General features: G+C 47.8%; 1 protein-coding gene across 4 annotated transcripts in view; it reads right to left on the bottom strand.

Moving 5' to 3' along the window:
- The window catches only part of LOC140387410 (membrane progestin receptor gamma-B-like), a 162209-nt gene extending 142714 nt beyond the window's left edge, over positions 1–19495 (bottom strand). For 2 of the 4 annotated variants that reach the window (XM_072470490.1, XM_072470493.1), the window contains exons 1-2: positions 19278–19370; positions 1801–1903 (exon numbers count right to left, since the gene is read on the bottom strand). The gene's annotated coding sequence lies outside the window, so the exon portion shown is untranslated. Of the gene's footprint in view, positions 1–1800; positions 1904–19277 lie in introns of all 4 variants that reach the window. The other 2 variants (XM_072470491.1, XM_072470492.1) reach the window with 2 other exon arrangements.
- Between the last annotated feature and the right edge of the window lie 2571 nt (positions 19496–22066).

Here is a 22066-nt window from a genome sequence, read left to right as displayed (position 1 = left end):
GGACGAGGGCGGCCGTTTTGCGCGCTTTTCGAGGCCTCCCGCACTTGCGCGCGCCAAAACCTACGGCAACACTGAGGGACGTGATGCGCAGGCACGCTCGACGCAAGACCGAACTGCGCATGCGCAGTGGCGCAACGAACGCCATGACGTGCGGCAACTGTGGAGCTGCACATTTAAAAGGGCAATGTCCCGCAAGAACCCGACAATGCCTACGCTGTGGCAAGGTGGGCCACTACGCCGCTTACTGTCGAGCAGCTCAACTTGTCGATCTTGCAGATCTCCGACAACCTCGCAGTGACGTGCGGACCATTCAGCCTCCCCATTACGAATCGGGCCCAGACGACATCCAGACCGGTGACACAGATGACCGAGACGCCTTCCGGGTTGCGGTCATTGATGGGAACCGAGTCAACACAATCAATCCGGGTGATGAATGGTGTGCCACCCTGATGGTCAACCCAAATTCGTCGCCCACCTACTAGACTGGACTTATGAGACTGTTTACACGTTGAACTCATACAACCACTGTATTAACATGTTTATGTTCTTATCATTACAGGAATTTGTTTTATCTTTCCACATTTCGCCGTTCTTTGTTATGGTACAACCTCGTTATTATCCAACATCGCCCCTTGTATATAGTTAAGCCCCATGTACATGCTGTAAATATTACACACACACACATTTAGCTACACTCAGTACACATCTCTATTTATATCCACGTAGGCACATAATCTTGTAAAAAAGGGAGGATGTCATGATATTCAAGTGAACATCACAGCACATACACACATACATAATGATGGACAGATCAACGGACCAATTAGCACACACAACACGACAGCCAATCACAGACAAGAGCATACACAGTACAAAACAAGGAACACGACACTTCCTTGGGCAGTCCAGCAGGAGACGGCTCAGGGCACAGACCTCATTGCCAGCCACTCAGACAGTCACCATGTGCTGAGTACCAGAGTTTACTATGTCAATAGTTAAATGAAATAAAACTGCGTTGTACCATTCGCAACCGTGTTGGTTCGTCTGTGTCTCAGAGTACCCAACACTTCATATGGTTAATCAGAAGGCTCCTTGGGCCAAAGGATTGTTCTAGCTATGTGCATTTTCCCCAAACTATTTCCCCCTCTGCTAGCAGGTAACCTGGGGAGTTCCTCACCCCTTTCCAAGAGAATACATTTGGTCTCTGATCCTGGCAACTTTGTAGCCTCGTTCACAATGCACAGCTTTAAAGGGACATTTTCTAGATTAAAGACACATATTAAATGCACCAGCTGTTGCTGTAATAAATGAACAAGTGTTTTGTAGGATCGGACAAGGTTGAGGACATCTATCTAGTCTGGGCATGATGTAACTGATGAATGATTGCATAGGCATAGCACAGGGCTAAAGAGCTGTCTTTTAAAGCAGACCAAGGCAGGCCGGCAGCACGGTTCAATTCCCGTACCAGCCTCCCCGAACAGGCGCCGGAATGTGGTGACTAGGGGCTTTTCACAGTAACTTCATTTGAAGCCTATGTGACAATAAGTGATTTTCATTTCATTTCTGCAATGATAGAACCTGGATTGGGTTTTGTTTGTTATTACAGTAGCGTGTACTCAGGTAATTGACAGTCAGAAATTTGAATCTAAGGAGTGGTTTTGATGCTAGTTTTGAGTCCGAATGTTTAATTAGGTTTGTACTTTGTGACAGTATTTTCTTAATGCAACAGGAATCCAACTAATTGTTGACTCGAGTTCAACCAATTAACATCTTGTTCTTTTGCAGACTTGTACTACTCACCTGACCTTTAATACCTCCACTTATCCATTGCCTCCTCTAGCCAACTGCTTCAAACGGGGGACGTGAGTTCAAATAAGTTTCCACTGGTCACCTTTTGGAGAAGCTGAGAAATATAAATTCAATTAAATAAATCGGGATTTAAAAAGCTAGTACGATTAATGGTGCCTGGAGTATTATGAAAGCTCGTCTGAATTACTAATGCCCTTTAGGGAAGGAATTCTGACCTATTTCCCAATCTGGCCTCTGCACTGAATAGAATCATAGAATCCCTACAGTGCAGAAGGCGGCCATTCGGCCCATCAGGTCTGCACTGACCCGCTGAAAGAGTACCCGACCCCAGCCCACTCCTCATACCCTATCCCCATAACCCTATCCAACCTGCACATCTTTGGACTGTGGGAGGAAACCCACACCGACACGGGGAGAACGTGCAGACTCCACACAGACAGTGACCCAAGGCCGGAATCGATCCCGGGGTTCCTGGAGCTGTGAGGCAGCATTGCTTTTTTTTTTTTAATTTAGAGTACCCAATTCAAATTTTCCAAGTAAGGGGCAATTTAGCGTGGCCAATCCACCTGTCCTGCACGTCTTTGGGTTGTGGGGGCGAAACCCACACAAACACGGGGAGAATGTGCAAACTCCACACAGACAGTGACCCAGGGCCGGGATCGAATCTGGGACCCTGGCGCCGTGAGGCAGCAATGCTAACCACTGTGCCACCGTGCCGCCCTAAATTCTGGACCCACAGTAATCTGATTGATTCTTAATTGCCCGCTACAAGACATAGCCTAGCAATCCACTCAGTTGTATTGACTGCCACCCTCCCGAGGGTAAAATAAGGATGAGCAATAGATGTTGACCTTGTCAGCAATTCCAAGAGGCTATGAATATTTTTTTTAATTCCCATCCGCCCTTGCCCATTCCCCAATCAGGTGAGCATTAGAGGATACCAATAGTGAAAACCTGGCAATTTCTTCTACCCCTCAGACAAGTTCATTGAAGTCAATCGCATTGCTTTCACTACTACCTCATCAATGACCATGAATCCAGTCTCACCATATTGAGGCATCCCTCATCTGTATGACCATGCACCACATTACATGGTGAATTTATCTATTAAATCTCTTGGATCATATCCTCAAATTCCCCACGTACTTTTGTTTGGTCCATCCACTGCCCCAAATCTTATTGATGCGACACACGTTTTCCCCCTGATTAGAAGCCCCTGTTTGAAAAACCTTTGATATCCCCCCCCCCCCCCCAAGAAAATTATGCTTGAACAGGGGAATTGCAGTAAATCCCTCTCTGTGAATGTTTGAACCATACACCTTGAGTCACAGGTAGCCAGATTGGTCTGTGGTTGTGCTTCAGAAAGACCCAAGTCTTAACCTTCGCGGATTGCGAAAGTGACCAAAGATTTGATAAAAGGAGGTGGATTTTATGAGGGAGAGGGGGACCGAGATTAACGTAGTCTACAACAACAGCTTGCATTTGAGTGGCATCTTTAACTTCGAAAAATATCGCAAAATGGTTCTCATGTGCATAATCAGACAAAAAGTAATCCATTAAAAGGGTAATTAAATACTTGCCCACGAAGTGCCTGAACAGAGGGGAGGTGGAGAGGAGAAAGTTTTATGGAGGAAATTCCAAAGCTTAGGGTCTGGAGCTGAAGACACATCCACCAATGGTGAAGTGAAGGAACTGGGAACGCAGAAGAGCCCAGACTTGAATGGACATAGACTTTCTTCGAGTGTTTTCTGGCAGAAGGAGGTTCCAGAGAAAGGAAGAGGGAAGGCCATGGAAGGATTTGAACTTAGGGGTTAAAGCTTTGAGATCAAGGCATTGGTGGATCCGGAGGGAGTGGAGGTCAGCGATCACAGTGCTGATGAGGGGACATGGTGTCTTGTGAATCTGATTACAGGCAGCAAATGTTTGGATGATTTCAATTTTATGGAGGATGACAACCTGTCCGATTTTCCCACTCTGTCATCCACAAATGCTGAGGGCAATTGAAGCACCATAAGACCATAAGAGCACAAGACATAGGAACAGAATTAGGCCACTCGGCCCATCGAGTCTGCTCCACCATTCAATCATGGCTGATATTTTTCTCATCCCCATTCTCCTGCCTTCTCTCCATAACCCCTGATCCCCTTATTAATCAAGAACCTATCTATCTCTGTCTTAAGGACACTCAGTGATTTGGCCTCCACAGCCTTCTGCGGCAAAGAGTTCCACAGATTCACCACCCTCTGGCTGAAGAAATTCCTCCTCATCTCTGTTTTAAAGGATCATCCCTTTAATCTGAGATGGTGTCCTCTGGTTCTAGTTTTTCCTACAAGTGGAAACCTCCTCTCCACGTCTACTCTATTCAGGCCTCACAGTATCCTGTTTTAATAAACTCCTCAACTTTCTAAACTCCAACGAGTACAGACCAAGAGTCCTCAACCGTTCCTCATAGGACACCAACATGGATTCGATAGGCCGAATGGCCTCGTTCTCTGCGGAGTGACTGTATGACGCTAAAACAAAATCAATAGGAGGTCAGCTAACTGAATCCAGGCCAGACATAAACCGTGGGATCTTTGAGACAGCTTATTTTCGTCTCACCCTGTGTAATGAATTTCGCCGCTAAGCCACCTGGGCAGATTGTCAATACCTTCCAGTTTCCATGTACATCTCATTGTTTGAAATGACAAAACATAGACCTGGGGCTCCAAATGGCAATATCATTGCATTGGCAACAAAAGACTGGTCCCTATTTGGTCAATATTTGTAAAATAGTGTCCAATGGGGCTGTTTAGCACAGGGCTAAATTGCTGGCTTTGAAAGCAGACCTAGGCAGGCCAGCAGCACGGTTCAATTCCCGTAACAGCCTCCCCGAACAGGTGCCGGAATGTGGCAACTAGGGGCTTTTCACAGTAACTTCATTGAAGCCTACTTGTGACAATAAGCGATTTTCATTTAATTTCAATCTCAAATAATTTAACAAAATGCGTAACTATATTTTACAATTATCCCTTGGTATTAGCTGTGGCTCAGTTGGTAGCACTTTTTGCGGAACCATAAAGCTCTGGGTTCCAATCCTACTCCAGGGCTTGAGTACAGGAAACCCAAGGTAGATACTCCAGTGCAGTACTGAGGGAGCACGGCACTGTTGACTGAGCTATGTTTTGGACGAGGCGTTAAACTGAGGCCCCATCAGCCTGCTCAGGTTGATGTAAAGGATTGTGTGTCACTTGGAGGGGGATTTTCCATCCCCCCCCCTCCCCCGTCCTGTGGCATGTTTTATGGCGGCAGAGGTAGCCTGCCATTCGCCAGTGGCGGGATCATCCATTGTCAACAGGGGATCCCGTGACAGGGGGTCGACGTTGGCGGGAGCGTCCAGAAAACCCCACCCACTGTTTCAAACAGAAGGGGAGATATCCACAGTGTCCTGGCCAATATGTATTCCTCCAACAAAATCACAGAAAGAAAACAGACTATCTATCTAGTCTTTATCACATCACTAACCACACTCACAAGAAAAGTTGACAGAATTTGGACGTTAGTTATGTTGACACAACCAAAAGAACAAACAGAATTTCGGGGTCAGTTAAAAATAAGACGCAACATGAGTTATCCCAACAGCACTCAATGGGCCAAATGGCTTCCGTCCGCACTGTAGGGATTCTATAATGACAGTGTAATAAACAACCACAAGATTAATCCCTGACATCAAAGGGTTAAGTTGCAAGAAACCATGGAGAAACTGAGGGTTAGAAATTTGTATGCCTTATGTCCATTCTTACATCCAGAAAATGAGCATAAAGCGTACCAGCATCGCCATGGAGACATCCTGTGGCTATTCTGCATTGCCTTGGGAGCCATTTTTCGTGCATCTTGGACAGCAGCTAAAACAGCCACCAGTTCCTTTGGATATTTTCTTTTGAAGTATGCTTTGAGACATGAGTTTGTGTAAGGTGCTATATGAATGCAAATTATTTGACTATATTATGAGCGATAATAAGAGAGTGCAGAGCATCTCTGACTTATATGTGTTGGTTACTCAGTAGGGATTGCATAAAGGCTCCATGTAATCAGATAATCATTAAAGAGCAAACCTTTATTCGAGTAAACAGAGCCCCCCCCCCCCCCCCCCCCCCCCCCGTATGCCACCAATAGCTAATTGATTGTCCCACAGGTTAATTATCATCATTTGTTGTCAAAACCCATCTGGTTCACTCATGTCCTTTAGGAAAGGAAATCTGTCGTCCTTACCTGGTCTGGCCTACATGTGACTCCAGACCCACAGCAATGTCGTTGACTCTTAACCGCCCTCTGAAATAGCTGAGGAAGCCACTCAGTTCAAGTACAGTTAGGGATGGGGCAGGCCTTGCCAGTGATGTCCGTATCCCATGAAAAAATAAAACAGATCACGGGACTGCAAGAGTCAAAAACAGAGGGTATTTCTTTTCTATGCAAGGGAAGTCCTTCTTAAAAAGAGGGGGGAATTAACATACACACTCTAAGCATGGAGAACAATCGACCATGTCTATGCATTGTTTAAACTAATGCAGCAGGGGCATGGGAACCTGGATTGTAGTTTTAGGGTAAGGGAGAATGAGAGTATAGAGGTCAGGAGCTCAGATTTGACGTCGCAGGAGGGGGCCAGTGTTCAGGTAGGTGGTTTGAAGTGTGTCTACTTCAATGCCAGGAGTATACGAAATAAGGTAGGGGAACTGGCAGCATGGGTTGGTACCTGGGACTTCGATGTTGTGGCCATTTCGGAGACATGGATAGAGCAGGGACAGGAATGGATGTTGCAGGTTCCGGGGTTTAGGTGTTTTAGTAAGCTCAGAGAAGGAGGCAAAAGAGGGGGAGGTGTGGCGCTGCTAGTCAAGAGCAGTATTACGGTGGCGGAGAGGATGCTAGATGGGGACTCATCTTCCGAGGTAGTATGGGCTGAGGTTAGAAACAGGAAAGGAGAGGTCACCCTGTTGGGAGTTTTCTATAGGCCTCCAAATAGTTCTAGGGATGTAGAGGAAAGGATGGCGAGGATGATCCTGGATAAGAGCGAAAGTAATAGGGTAGTTATTATGGGAGACTTTAACTTTCCAAATATTGACTGGAAAAGATATAGTTCGAGTACATTAGATGGGTCGTTTTTTGTACAGTATGTGCAGGAGGGTTTCCTGACACAGTTTGTTGACAGGCCAACAAGAGGCGAGGCCACATTGGATTTGGTTTTGGGTAATGAACCAGGCCAGGTGTTGGATTTGGAGGTAGGTGAGCACTTTGGGGACAGTGACCACAATTCGGTGACGTTTACGTTAAGGATGGAAAGGGATAAGTATACACCGCAGGGCAAGAGTTATAGCTGGGGGAAGGGAAATTATGATGCCATTAGACGTGACTTGGGGGGGATAAGGTGGAGAAGTAGGCTGCAAGTGTTGGACACACTGGATAAGTGGAGCTTGTTCAAGGATCAGCTACTGCGTGTTCTTGATAAGTATGTACCGGTCAGGCAGGGAGGAAGGTGCCGAGCGAGGGAACCGTGGTTTACCAAAGAAGTGGAATCTCTTGTTAAGAGGAAGAAGGAGGCCTATGTAAAGATGAGGTGTGAAGTTTCAGTTGAGGCGATGGATAGTTACAAGGTAGCGAGGAAGGATCTAAAGAGAGAGCTAAGACGAGCAAGGAGGGGACATGAGAAGTATTTGGCAGGAAGGATCAAGGAAAACCCAAAAGCTTTCTATAGGTATGTCAGGAATAAGCGAATGACTAGGGACAGAGTAGGACCAGTCAAGGACAGGGATGGGAAGTTGTGTGTAGAGTCTGAAGAGATAGGCGAGATACTAAATGAATATTTTTCGTCAGTATTCACTCAGGAAAAAGATAATGTTGTGGAGGAGAATGCTGAGCTCCAGGTAAATAGATTAGATGGCATTGAGGTACGTAGGGAAGAGGTGTTGGCAATTCTGGACAGGCTGAAAATAGATAAGTCCCCGGGACCTGATGGGATTTATCCTAGGATTCTCTGGGAGGCCAGGGAAGAGATTGCTGGACCATTGGCTTTGATTTTTATGTCATCATTGGATACAGGAATAGTGCCAGAGGACTGGAGGATAGCAAATGTGGTCCCTTTGTTCAAAAAGGGGAGCAGAGACAACCCCGGCAGCTATAGACCGGTGAGCCTCACGTCTGTAGTGGGTAAAGTCTTGGAGGGGATTATAAGAGACAAGATTTATAATCATCTAGATAGGAATAATATGATCAGGGATAGTCAGCATGGCTTTGTGAAGGGTAGGTCATGCCTCACAAACCTTATCGAGTTCTTTGAGAAGGTGACTGAACAGGTAGATGAGGGTAGAGCAGTTGATGTGGTGTATATGGATTTCAGCAAAGCGTTTGATAAGGTTCCCCACGGTAGGCTATTGCAGAAAATACGGAGGCTGGGGATTGAGGGTGATTTAGAGATGTGGATCAGAAATTGGCTAGCTGAAAGAAGACAGAGGGTGGTGGTTGATGGGAAATGTTCAGAATGGAGTTCTGTCACAAGTGGAGTACCACAAGGATCTGTTCTGGGGCCGTTGCTGTTTGTCATTTTTATCAATGACCTAGAGGAAGGCGCAGAAGGGTGGGTGAGTAAATTTGCAGACGATACTAAAGTCGGTGGTGTTGTCGATAATGTGGAAGGAAGTAGCAGGTTACAGAGGGATATAGATAAGCTGCAGTGCTGGGCTGAGAGGTGGCAAATGGAGTTTAATGTAGAGAAGTGTGAGGTGATTCACTTTGGAAGGAAAAACAGGAATGTGGAATATTTGGCTAATGGAAAAGTTCTTGAAAGTGTGGATGAGCAGAGGGATCTAGGTGTCCATGTACATAGATCCCTGAAAGTTGCCACCCAGGTTGATAGGGTGGTGAAGAAGGCCTATGGAGTGTTGGCCTTTATTGGTAGAGGGATTGAGTTCCGGAGTCAGGAGGTCATGTTGCAGCTGTACAGAACTCTGGTACGGCCGCATTTGGAGTATTGCGTACAGTTCTGGTCACCGCATTATAGGAAGGACGTGGAGGCTTTGGAACGGGTGCAGAGGAGATTTACCAGGATGTTGCCTGGTATGGAGGGAAAATCTTATGAGGAAAGGCTGATGGACTTGAGGTTGTTTTCGTTAGAGAGAAGAAGGTTAAGAGGAGACTTAATAGAGGCATACAAAATGATCAGAGGGTTAGATAGGGTGGACAGTGAGAGACTTCTCCCGCGGATGGAAATGGCTAGCACGAGGGGACATAGCCTTAAACTGAGGGGTAATAGATATAGGACAGAGGTCAGGGGTAGGTTCTTTACGCAAAGAGTAGTGAGGCCGTGGAATGCCCTACCTGCTACAGTCGTGAACTCGCCAACATTGAGGGCATTTAAAAGTTTATTGGATAAACATATGGATGATAATGGTATAGTGTAGGTTAGATGGCTTTTGTTTCGGTGCAACATCGTGGGCCGAAGGGCCTGTACTGCGCTGTATTGTTCTATGTTCTATGTTCTATTGTTGATCAGCTCACAGCTAGACCATGGGTGTTCTCATAGTCATAGGCAAGAGCACATGCGGAGGGTGTTGCCCCTGGTGCAAGGCTGCTTACCTGCTGCTCTTTGCTCCTCAGGCTGCCTTTTGCATTGCATGAGATTTCCTCCCTGGGATTGTGCCAATTAGCTCTGCTTTCTCTCCGGCTGCCAGCCTTGGCTCACTGAGCCGCACCCTGGCCTCAAGGTCAGGGGTTCCAGACCAACTTCAGAGACTTGGAAGCAAAATCTTGCCTCATGCTCCCAGTGCAGGTTCATGGGAGAGTGCTGCACTGTCAGAGGTGCCTTTGCTCAGGCCAGACATTAAACCGAGGCCCGATGTGCTTCCTCAGGTGGGTGTGGAAAATTTCACTGCTCTGTTTCAAAGAAGATTGTGGAGTTCTCCCAGTGACCTGGACAATATTTATCCCCAAACCAACATCACTAAACCAGACATTACATATCCTATGTTATAACAGTTCAACATTACTTCATTGGTTGTGGTGGTCTTTGGCACGTCCTAAAGCGATGAAAGATACTTTAGAAATCTAAGTTTTTCCTTACTGCCCCCGCAGCTGCTCAAGACTGAAGAGCGAACCTGGAACTGTTTGATCTGTCTACTCAGATTCACTCAACTCAGGGGGACTTTTCCAGAGACTGGTTAATAGACAGAAACAAGCATCTCCCCAACAGATGTCTTGAAACATCAAAGGAGCAGAACTTTGCTATTTCTGCTGTTGAGGCAACACATTAATCCATAGAATCCCTGCAGTACAAGAGGAGGGCATTTGGCCCATCGAGTCTGCACCGACCCTCTGAAAGAGCACCCTGTCTAGGCCCACTCCTGCACCCTGTCCCAGCAATCCCATCTAACCTTGGGCCACACGGTAGCATTGTGGATAGCACAATTGCTTCACAGCTCCAGGGTCCCAGGTTCGATTCCGGCTTGGGTCACTGTCTGTGCGGAGTCTGCACATCCACCCCGTGTGTGCGTGGGTTTCCTCCGGGTGCTCCGGTTTCCTCCCACAGTCCAAAGATGTGCAGGTTAGGTGGATTGGCCATGATAAATTGCCCTTAGTGTCCAAAATTGCCCTTAGTGTTGGGTGGGGTTACTGGGTTATGGGGATAGGGTGGAGGTGTTGACCTTAGGTAGGGTGCTCTTTCCAAGAGCTGGTGCAGACTCGATGGGCCGAATGGCCTCCTTCTGCACTGTAAATTCTATGAAATTCTATGAAATAACCTGCACACCTTTGGAGTGTGGGAGGAAACCGGAGCACCCGGAGGAAACCCCCGCAGAAACGGGGAGAAAGTGCAAACTCCACACAGAGAGTCACCCAATGTTGGCATTGAACATGGATTCCCTGGTGCAGTGAGACAGCAGTGCTAACCACTGTGCCACCATGCCTTAATTTCCTAATTTGTAGATTGTGGTCCAAATTCTACCTGTCTGTCAATAAATGTACTGCACAATCTGGTACTCAACAATGTGAAGAGAGACGTTATTTATATTGTGCCTTTCATGAACTCAATTGTGAGCAGAATTTCTTGTCAACAACAAGTTACATTTATAAAGCACCTGGATCATCCCAGGAGACTTTACAGAAGCAATTATCTTTCATTCATGTGATGTGAGTGTCGCTGGCTGGGACATTTAACCATCCCTAAATGCCCTGCATTTAAGAGTTAATCACATTGCTGTGGATCTGGAGTCACATTTAGTCAGACCAGGTAGGGCTGGCAGATTTCCTGCCCTACACGGCAACACAGATGGGTTTTTACAAGACTGACAAGACTGTTTTGTGGTCACCATTAGACTTTTAAGTTCAGGGGAGGGATTCTCCGAGCCTCCGCGGCGAAATTGCGATCGGCGCGGGAGCAGAGAATGCCCGTGATCGGGTCCGACGGCGAGACGCAATTCCCCGGCGACCGGAGAATCAGCGGCAGTCGCGCACGCATGGTCGACGCGGCGCTGGTCGGGGGCCGTTGAAAGGGGCCCCCACGCCGATTCTCTGGGGTTGACCAGCCGAGTTCCCCCCGAAGTCCGCTGGGTCCCGCCAGCGTGATTCCCGTATGGTTTCACCCGGTGGGAGCTCGGCGTCGAGGCTGCGGGGGCCGTCCAGGTGGGGGGGGATCAGGCTCCGGGGGGGTGGGGGGGGACCTCCATGATGGCCAGGCCCGCGATCACAGGCAACTGATCGGCATGCACGCGCGATCCGGGGGGGGGCTATCTTCTTCCGTGCCGGGCCGCTGCAGGGCTCCGCCATGTTGTGCGGGGGCTGGCGTGAAAACGGCCGCCGCGCAAATGCGCAGACCTGCGGCTGGAAATGCTGGGGCCTGTATCAGCAGCCGGAGCTGCACTCCAGCGCCATGCTGGCCCCCTGTGGGTTGCAGAATCGCTGGGCTAAGAGGCCCATTGACGCCGGAGTGAAACACTCCGGTGTTTACGCCACGTCAACATTTTGCCGCGATTTTGGAGAATCCCGGCCCAGGTTTTTTATTGAATTCAAATTCCACCATCCGCCGTGGTGGTATTCGAACCCAGGTTCCCACCCTGGCTCCCTGGATTACTACTACCAGCGACAGTACCACTACACCACCACTCCAGTATCCTGATACCGAGCCACATGGGGAGATATTAGGACAGGTGACCAAATGGGGCATATTCAACGTCGTCTTAAAGGAGGAGAAAGAGAGAGTGTGGGAGGTAGAAAGGCGAGAAGAAGATTCTAATCTCAGCAAAGTGCAGCAAAAAAGTGGCAGCATGTGGTGCAGTGGTTAGCCCTGGGACTGCGGCGCTGAGGACCCAGGTTCGAATCCTGGCCCTGGGTCACTGTCCGTGTTGAGTTTGCACATTCTCCCCACGTCTGCGTGGGTTTCACCCCCACAACCCAAAGATGTGCAGGTTAGGTGGATTGGCCACGCTAAATTGCCCCTTAATTGGAATAAAAAATAATTGGGTACTGTAAAAGAATTTAGGGCAGCACGGTAGCATTGTGGATAGCACAATTGCTTCACAGCTCAGGGTCCCAGGTTCGATTCCGGCTTGGGTCACTGTCTGTGCGGAGTCTGCACATCCTCCCCGTGTGTGCGTGGGTTTCCTCCGGGTGCTCTGGTTTCCTCCCACAGTCCAAAGGTGTGCAGGTTAGGTGGATTGGCCATGATAAATTGCCCTTAGTGTCCAAAATTGCCCTTAGTGTTGGGTGGGGTTGCTGGGTTGTGGGTTGCCGTGCCGAGGACCCGGGTTCGATCCCGGCCCCGGGTCACTGTTGATGCGGAGTTTGCACATTCTCCTTGTGTGTGTGTGTGTGTGTGGGTCTCACCCCCACAACCCAAAAAGATGTGCAGGATAAGTGGCTTGGCCCCACTAAATTGCCCCTTAATTGGAAAAAGAAATAATTGGGTACTCTAAATGTATTTATTTTTTACTTTTATTTTACAACTGAAGCCAGGCACAACAAAAATAGACCCCCCCCCCCCCCCCCCCCCCCACCGTGAGGACTTTTATTTTACCAGGGAGATGACTCTGAAACCGAAGCGATACCATGTGTTGCTACGGGCACTCAAACGAGCGAAGGGGAAAGTGAAGATAGGATGATTATTTTAAGAAAAATACCTCAGCCTGTCTTTTCTTTAAGCTGCAGGATCACGGTTAAAGTCGCGGGAGGCAGTCGCTGTCACAATGCCTGGGATACATGTGGCCCTGGAACAACTCGGCAAACACACTCTCAGTAAAACCCAAGCAGAAACAGCAACACCACTTTACACACACAGCTGGGAAAGGAGAGGGTCCTGTTACTAACCACTGTACCACCATGCCTTAATTTCCTAATTTGTAGATTGTGGTCCAAATTCTACCTGTCTGTCAATAAATGTACTGCACAATCTGGTACTCAACAATGTGAAGAGAGACTTTATTTATATTGTGCCTTTCATGAACTCAATTGTGAGCAGAATTTCTTGTCAACAACAAGTTACATTTATAAAGCACCTGGATCATCCCAGGAGACTTTACAGAAGCAATTATCTTTCATTCATGTGATGTGAGTGTCGCTGGCTGGGACATTTAACCATCCCTAAATGCCCTGCATTTAAGAGTTAATCACATTGCTGTGGATCTGGAGTCACATTTAGTCAGACCAGGCAGGGCTGGCAGATTTCCTGCCCTACACGGCAACACAGATGGGTTTTTACAAGACTGACAAGACTGTTTTGTGGTCACCATTAGACTTTTAAGTTCAGGGGAGGGATTCTCCGAGCCTCTGTGGCGAAATTGCGATCGGCGCGGGGGCAGAGAATGCCCGTGATCGGGTCCGACGGCGAGACGCAATTCTCCAGCGACCGGAGAATCAGCGGCAGTCACGCACGCATGGTCGACGCGGCGCTGGTCGGGGGGCGTTGAAAGGGGCCCCCGCGCCGATTCTCCGGGGTTGACCAGTCGAGTTCCCCCCGAAGTCCGCCGGGTCCCGCCAGCGTGATTCCCATATGGTTTCACCCGGTGGGAGCTCGGCGTCGAGGCTGCGGGGGCCGTCCAGGTGGGGGGGGGGGAATCAGGCTCCGGGGTTGGGGGGGGGGGGGGGACACCTCCATGATGGCCAGGCCCGCGATCACAGGCAACTGATCGGCATGCACGCGCGATCCGGGGGGGGGCTATCTTCTTCCGTGCCGGGCCGCTGCAGGGCTCCGCCATGTTGTGCGGGGGCTGGCGTGAAAACGGCCGCCGCTCACATGCGCAGACCTGCGGCCGGCCGCCACACGCATGCGTGGACCCGCGGCTGGAAATGCTGGGGCCTGTATCAGCAGCCGGAGCTGCACTCCAGCGCCATGCTGGCCCCCTGTGGGTTGCAGAATCGCTGGGCTAAGAGGCCCATTGACGCCGGAGTGAAACACTCCGGTGTTTACGCCACGTCAACATTTTGCCGCGATTTTGGAGAATTCCGGCCCAGGTTTTTTATTGAATTCAAATTCCACCATCCGCCGTGGTGGCATTCGAACCCAGGTTCCCAGAGCCCTACCCTGGCTCCCTGGATTACTACTACCAGTGACAGTACCACTACACCACCACTCCAGTATCCTGATACCGAGCCACATGGGGAGATATTAGGACAGATGACCAAATGGGGCATATTCAACGTCGTCTTAAAGGAGGAGAAAGAGAGAGTGTGGGAGGTAGAAAGGCGAGAAGAAGATTCTAATCTCAGCAAAGTGCAGCAAAAAAGTGGCAGCATGTGGTGCAGTAGTTAGCCCTGGGACTGCGGCGCTGAGGACCCAGGTTCGAATCCTGGCCCTGGGTCACTGTCCGTGTGGAGTTTGCACATTCTCCCCATGTCTGCGTGGGTTTCACCCCCACAACCCAAAGATGTGCAGGTTAGATGGATTGGCCACACTATATTGCCCCTTAATTGGAATAAAAAATAATTGGGTACTGTAAAAAAATTTAGGGCAGCACGGTAGCATTGTGGATAGCACAATCGCTTCACAGCTCCAGGGTCCCAGGTTCGATTCCGGCTTGGGTCACTGTCTGTGCGGAGTCTGCACATCCTCCCCGTGTGTGCGTGGGTTTCCTCCGGGTGCTCCGGTTTCCTCCCACAGCCCAAAGATGTGCAGGTTAGGTGGATTGGCCATGATAAATTGCCCTTAGTGTCCAAAATTGCCATTAGTGTTGGGTGGGGTTGCTGGGTTGTGGGGATGGGGTGGAGGTGTTGACCTTGGGTAGGATGCTCCTTCCAGGAGCCGGTGCAGACTCGATGGGCCGGGTGGCCTCCTTCTGCACTGTAAATTCCATGAAAACGACATTTGGAGTAGGGAATGGAGAGGGTCGATTGCTTTTCACGACAAGCACCTTTCTTCAATGATGAAGGTGCCTTTTCTTTATCATTCCAAGGGAAAGGTTTTAAATAATTGCAGAACAGGAATGCACATTTTTTGCACCAGTGTGAATGTGTCCCCACCGGTAGATCCAGTTCCACAACTAGTTTGTGAAATGAATATATAACGCCCGTTGCCATGTGAAACAAGAATAGGTTATTTGAGACCAGGCTGACGTTAAATCAAAGTATAGTCCAGTGAGACACTTAAGTTGTTTATACTTGATATATAACAATCTGAGGAAGTTTTACATTTTAATTTCTGGCTGATCCTCTCCGTAGAACCATAGGAGAATTACCATGCAGAAAGTGTGAATATGAAAACTGTCAAGTTTCAATTATCCACCAAGGAGTTCACAGAATCACAGAATTTACAGTGCAGAAGGAGGCCATTCAGCCCATCGAGTCTGCACTGGCTCTCTTAGAAAGAGCACCCTACCCAAGCCCACACCTCCACCCTACCCCATTACCCAGTAACCCCACCTATCCCCATTACCCAGTAACCCCACCCAACACTAAGGGCAACTTTGGACACTAAGGACAATTTAGCATGGCCAATCCACCTAACCCGCACATCTTTGGACAGTGGGAGGAAGGCAGAGCACCCGGAGGAAACCCACGCACACACGGGGAGAACGTGCAGACTCCACACAGCCAGTGACCCAAGCCGGGAATTGAACCTGGGAACCCTGGAGCTGTGAAGCAATTGTGCTAACCACAATGCTCCAATGCTGCCCCTAAGTTAGTTGCACAGAAGTCGGCAATAAATCCTGTGCACAAATCATCTGACATTCTTCAATCCATTCAAATTTTTAATTATAGACTCAATCATCTGGGGCTGGTTTAGCACACTGGGCTAAATCGCTGGCTTTTAAAGCAGACCAAGGCAGGCCAGCAGCACGGTTCAATTCCCGTACCAGCCTCCCCGAACAGGTGCCGGAATGTGGCGACTAGGGGCTTTTCACAGTAACTTCATTTGAAGCCTACTTGTGACAATAAGCGATTTTCATTTTTCATTTTCAAGGGAGATCTGAATGCTCCCAGGATGGTCAAACAATTTGGAAAGCCAGAAGACTTAACCCATTGCCTCTATTTTTACAACTGGACACACAGTGTTAATGCAATGCTAACTGCGCCTGTTCATCACCGTCCCCTACCCTTCCCCCAAACTCTACCACCACCAACCATAGCACAAAGAAACCTTTCAAGGTAAACACACATACGTTCTTTAAATATATTCATATTGATTGGGATCGATTTTCAAATCTACCCTATCCCCGTAACCCCCACTTAACTGTGTATCAACCTAGATAGGCTACATTGGCCAGCTATTTGACCCTGGGGTGCATCAGAGTCTACCACAAGCCTGACTCAGACAGCACTTTCCTGCAGGAGTCGTTCAGTGGTAACTAATATGATAAGGGTATTCAATTGTCCACTCTAGTGAACATACATCTTTGTGGGTTGCTGAAGACTCATTGTCACTGAGTTGAGGTGAGTTAACTAATCCCAGCTGAGTTGACAATTGGACTATTTCAGCATGGTTTAGAGAGCGGGCAAATCAGCTCGTTCTCCAAGTCTTAGTAAGTGCAGCCCTCGAGCTTGATCTGGTCTACAATTAGATAATGGCTGATCGATACCTTGTCCCCATTTTCCTGCCTGTGCTCCACACCAATGACTGTCCCATTGAGCTTGGATCAGTTAATAGCATTCTAATGTCAGAATCAGGAGATGGTTAGTTCAAGACCGACTCCAGATTTGAGCACATAGTTGAGGCGCTCACTTTAATGCAGTACTGGGAAAATGCCACAGAGTTGGAGGTGTTTTATGTGGACGATACCTACATATTGTTAAATGAATATAATATGACTGGTGTTAGCATCTTGTAGCAAGTATACACCAAGGTAAATCCTGCGCTCTTTTTGATTTTATTTGATGGAATGTTCTCGAGGGTTTGGAGATTTTGTCCACTGTGTTCTTTGGCCGCAGAAAAAATACTTTTCACAATAATTTGGTACATGGGACAATAAATCAATAAAATAAAAGCAGCTAATTATCACCACACCAATCTTAGTGTGTGTTTAAATAGAGCAAAGAACAAAGAAAATTACAGCACAGGAACAGGCCCTTCGGCCCTCCCAGCCTGCGCCGATCCAGATCCTTTATCTAAACCTGTTGCCTATTTTCCAAGGATTTACTGCCCTCTGTTCCCCGCCCGTTCATATATCTGTCTAGATGCATCTTGAATGATGCTATCGTGCCCGCCTCTACCACCTCCGCCGGCAAAGCGTTCCAGGCACCCACCACCCTCTGTGTAAAAAAACTTTCCACGCACATCTCCCTTAAACTTTCCCCCTCTCACCTTGAAATTGTGACACCTTGTAATTGACACCCCCACTCTTGGAAAAAGCTTGTTGCTATCCACCCTGTCCATACCTCTCATAATTTTGTAGACCTCAATCAGGTCCCCCCTCAACCTCCGTCTTTCCAACGAAAACAATCCTAATCTACTCAACCTTTCTTCATAGCTAGCACCCTCCATATCAGGCAACATCCTGGTGAACCTCCTCTGCACCCTCTCTAAAGCATCCACATCCTTCTGGTAATGTGGCGACCAGAACTGCACGCAGTATTCCAAATGTGGCCTAACCAAAGTCCTATACAACTGTAACATGACCTGCCGACTCTTGTACTCAATACCCCGTCCGATGAAGGCAAGCATGCTGTATGCCTTCTTGACCACTCTATCGACCTGCGTTGCCACCTTCAGGGTACAATGGACCTGAACTCCCAGATCTCTCTGTACATCAATTTTCCCCAGGACTCTTCCATTGACTGTATATTCCGCTGTTGAATTAGATCTTCCAAAATGCATCACCTCGCATTTGCCTGGATTGAACTCCATCTGCCATTTCTCTGCCCAACTCTCCAATCTATCTATATTTTGCTGTATTCGTGTAAATGTAACAAGGTCCCTTCTACCTTCCACAGTTGGATTTTAAAGATTCCTTAGCAGTTCTTGAAGGAGCACCTGGAGATGTCATAGTCTCCTCCTGTTCGATATTCCACCCTCAGCCAATCAAAAAAAAATATATCTGGTTATCAAGAGATGCAGCAAAGTTACTGTCAAGTTTAAAAACGATAGCCAGCCTTCCTGGGTAATCAAAAGCTAGGCATCAGTTGTGAAGTATTTTGGGATGTGCTAAACCTCAGGGCAAACTTTCTTTTAACTTGGGGGGGGGGGGGGTGGTGATGAGCATCGAGCTGCAGGTGGCTGAAATAGGTTGGCAATGAGACCGATTCAAAGTTGGAGTAGAAGAGATAGCAATCAGAGAAGTATTGGGGGCTCAAATTCCTGGCAGCATTTTATTTTTCGGCGGCAGGTGGGTGCAGTGGTTAGCACTGCTGCCTCACGGCGCCGAGGACCCGGGTTCGATCCCGGCCCCGGGTCACTGTTGATGCGGAGTTTGCACATTCTCCTTGTGTGTGTGTGTGGGTCTCACCCCCACAACCCAAAAAGATGTGCAGGATAAGTGGCTTGGCCCCACTAAATTGCCCCTTAATTGGAAAAAGAAATAATTGGGTACTCTAAATGTATTTATTTTTTACTTTTATTTTACAACTGAAGCCAGGCACAACCCCCCCCCCACCGTGAGGACTTTTATTTTACCAGGGAGATGACTCTGAAACCGAAGCGATACCATGTGTTGCCACGGGCACTCAAACGAGCGAAGGGGAAAGTGAAGATAGGATGATTGTTTTAAGAAAAATACCTCAGCCTGTCTTTTCTTTAAGCTGCAGGATCACGGTTAAAGTCGCGGGAGGCAGTCACTGTCGCAATGCCTGGGATACATGTGGCCCTGGAACAACTCGGCAAACACACTCTCAGTAAAACCCAAGCAGAAACAGCAACACCACTTTACACACACAGCTGGGAAAGGAGAGGGTCCTGTTACTGTCTAAGCAGTGAGAGAAATCAATATTAAGACATGCAGCCACAACATAAAAGGTGACCAGAAAGTGTCCCCTGCAGCTGCACAAAGTGCAACAAAAGTTGGTTTCCTTCTGCCCTCACCTACCTGCCCACTCCCTCTCTCCAGTCTGCCAGTCGGAAGACGGTGTGCCGGTTCTAAGATGCACCTACCTGTGATAGGTGTGAGCCTCTGTTTGTGTGTCACGGCACTGTTAGACTGCACTTCCTGATCTGCCGGCAACATTGCTGTGAACTGGTTTTGCAGGCTTGTCAAGGGGAGGGGTGGAGAGAGGACAAGGCAAGAAATGGAAGGGGGAGTGGGCTGGCATGGAAGGAGCAGAAAGAGGAAATATTCTAATTAAATCATTGCTTAAAATTCTCTCTCCTCCCCCCCCCCCCCACCCCAAAGCGCTGGAGGGGGGGCAGTGAAGCGCATATAATAGGATTAATTATTATAACTTCAGCTTTGCCATTCCATACAAATAAATGCACAAAAGTAAGAGGTTAATTATTAAAGCCTTTCCCTACAATTCGTCAGATAGTGCATTTGTAATAGCCTGTGCGGTGTTACTGTTTATAAACATGTGTCAAAAACTAATGGCTGCAGGGCCTCCAAGGAATGCACATCATTGCAAAACGAAGCTTATTAAAATGTTCAACTGTTGTTCCTCCATTCATAAAGGAGAGTGTCCCTGCTGGGGGACAGTTGCACAAGCGGAATTCTCTGCTGGGATATAGTTTCACACCTGGAATTCCTGCTGGGATTCAGCTCCACAGTTGGGGTCCCTTGCTGGGAAAGCACTCCAAAGGTGAGACTCCTGCTGGGATGCAGCTTCACAGGTGGGAATATCTGCTGGGATACAGCTCCATGGAACCCTGCTGCAATAGAATTGTGGCGTTGTTGGTACAGTTTTAATGCAAGGAGTCTTGCGCCTAAGGCAGACTAATTGAGGGTGTTAGTTAACACATGGATTGGATTGGATTGGATTTTGTTTATTGTTACATGTACTGAGGTACAGTGAAAAGTATTTTTCTGCGAGCAGCTCAACAGATCATTAAATACATGGGAAGAAAAAGAAATACAAGAAAATACATAATAGGGCAACACAACATATACAATGTAACTACATAAGCACTGGCATCGGATGAAGCATACAGGGTGTAGTGTTAATGAGGTCAGTCCATAAGAGGGTCATTTCGGAGTCTGGTGACAGTGGGGAAGAAACTGTTTTTGAGTCTGTTTGTGCTTGTTCGCAGACTTCTGTATCTCCTGCCCGATGGAAGAAGATGGAAGAGTGAGTAAGCCGGGTGGGAGGGATCTTTGATTATGCTGCCCACTTTCCCCAGGCAGCGGGAGGTGTAGATGGAGTCAATGGATGGGAGGCAGGTTCGTGTGATGGACTGGGCGGTGTTCACGACTCTCTGAAGTTTCTTGCGGTCCTGGGCCGAGCAGTTGCCATACCAGGCTGTGATGCAGCCCGATAGGATGCTTTCTATGGTGCATCTGTAAAAGTTGGTAAGGGTTAATGTGACATGCCGAATTTCCTTAGTTTCCTGAGGAAGTATAGGCGCTATTGTGCTTTCTTGGTGGCAGCATCGACGTGGGTGGACCAGGACAGATTTTTGGAGATGTGCACCCCTAGGAATTTGAAACTGCTAACCATCTCCACCTCGGCCCCCGTTGATGCTGACAGGGGTGTGTACAGTACTTTGCTTCCTGAAGTCAATGACCAGCTCTTTAGTTTTGCTGGCATGTGGAATATGATGTTGTTGCGATCACAGAGAAATGGTTGAGGGAGGGGCAGGACTGGCAGCTCAATATTCTGGAGTATAAAATCTTCTGGTGAGACCTACGGGGGGGTGGGGGGGGGGGGGGGGGTGCAGAGTAAAAGAGGAGGTGGTGTCGCAATATTGATCAAGGCGTCAATTACTACAGTAAGGAGGGATGATATCTTAGAAAATTTCTCCAATTAGGCCATATGGTTAAACAAAAAGGGGCCAATCACATTTCTGAGCCTGTACTATCGATCCCCAAACAGTCAGGGTAATATGGTGTCGCACAAAATGTTAATGCACAAGGTAAGATCACATGGGATTAGGGTTAATTTATTAACTTGGATAGAAGGCTGGATAACCAACAGAAGGCAGAGTCGGGATAGATGGGTCCTTTTCTGGTTAGCAAGATATAACTAGTGGGGTGCCACAGGGTTCGGTCCTCAGGCCCCAACTGTTTACAATCTCTATAAAATGACTTGGATGCAGGGATAAAAGGTACTATTGCCAAATTTACAGATGACACTACAATAGGTGGAATAGTTAGTTGCAATGACGGAATAAGAGATTTACAAATGGATATAGACGGGTTAGGTCAGTGGGCCAAATTTTGCAGATTGAGTTTAACGGGGATAACTGTGACATTATACATTTTAGTCAGAAAAATGGAGAGGCAACTTATTATCTAGATGGAGATAAACCTCAGAGCGCTTGAGTGCAAAGTGATTTGGTTGTCTTCGTGCCTGAATCACAGAAAACTAGCACACACGTACTGCAGGTAATAAGGAAGGCTCTTTCGGAAGGGTCAGTAGAACTTGATGGGCCGAATGGCCTCCTTCTGCACTGTAGTGATTCTATGATTCTAAGAGAGATTGCGCAAGTTGGGATCTATTCTCTGTCAAGTTTAGATGACTGAGAGCAGATATTATTGAGGTACATAAGATGATAAAAGGTGTTGACAAAGTAGACACAAAGCAGATGCTTCTCTTGTGCGGCAATCTAGAACGAGAGGTCATAGTTTTAGGATAAGGGTTAGCAGATTTAAAACAGAGATGAGGAGAAATTACTTCTCTCAAAGGGTCGTGCATTATAGAATTCACTACCCCAGGATGCGGTGGATGC

This window comes from Scyliorhinus torazame, chromosome 12, assembly GCF_047496885.1.
Source record: "Scyliorhinus torazame isolate Kashiwa2021f chromosome 12, sScyTor2.1, whole genome shotgun sequence".
NCBI classification, from domain to species: Eukaryota; Metazoa; Chordata; class Chondrichthyes; order Carcharhiniformes; family Scyliorhinidae; genus Scyliorhinus; species Scyliorhinus torazame.
The sequence above is the reverse complement of the archived record's forward strand: the minus strand, read 5'-3'. Positions and strand labels throughout refer to the sequence as shown.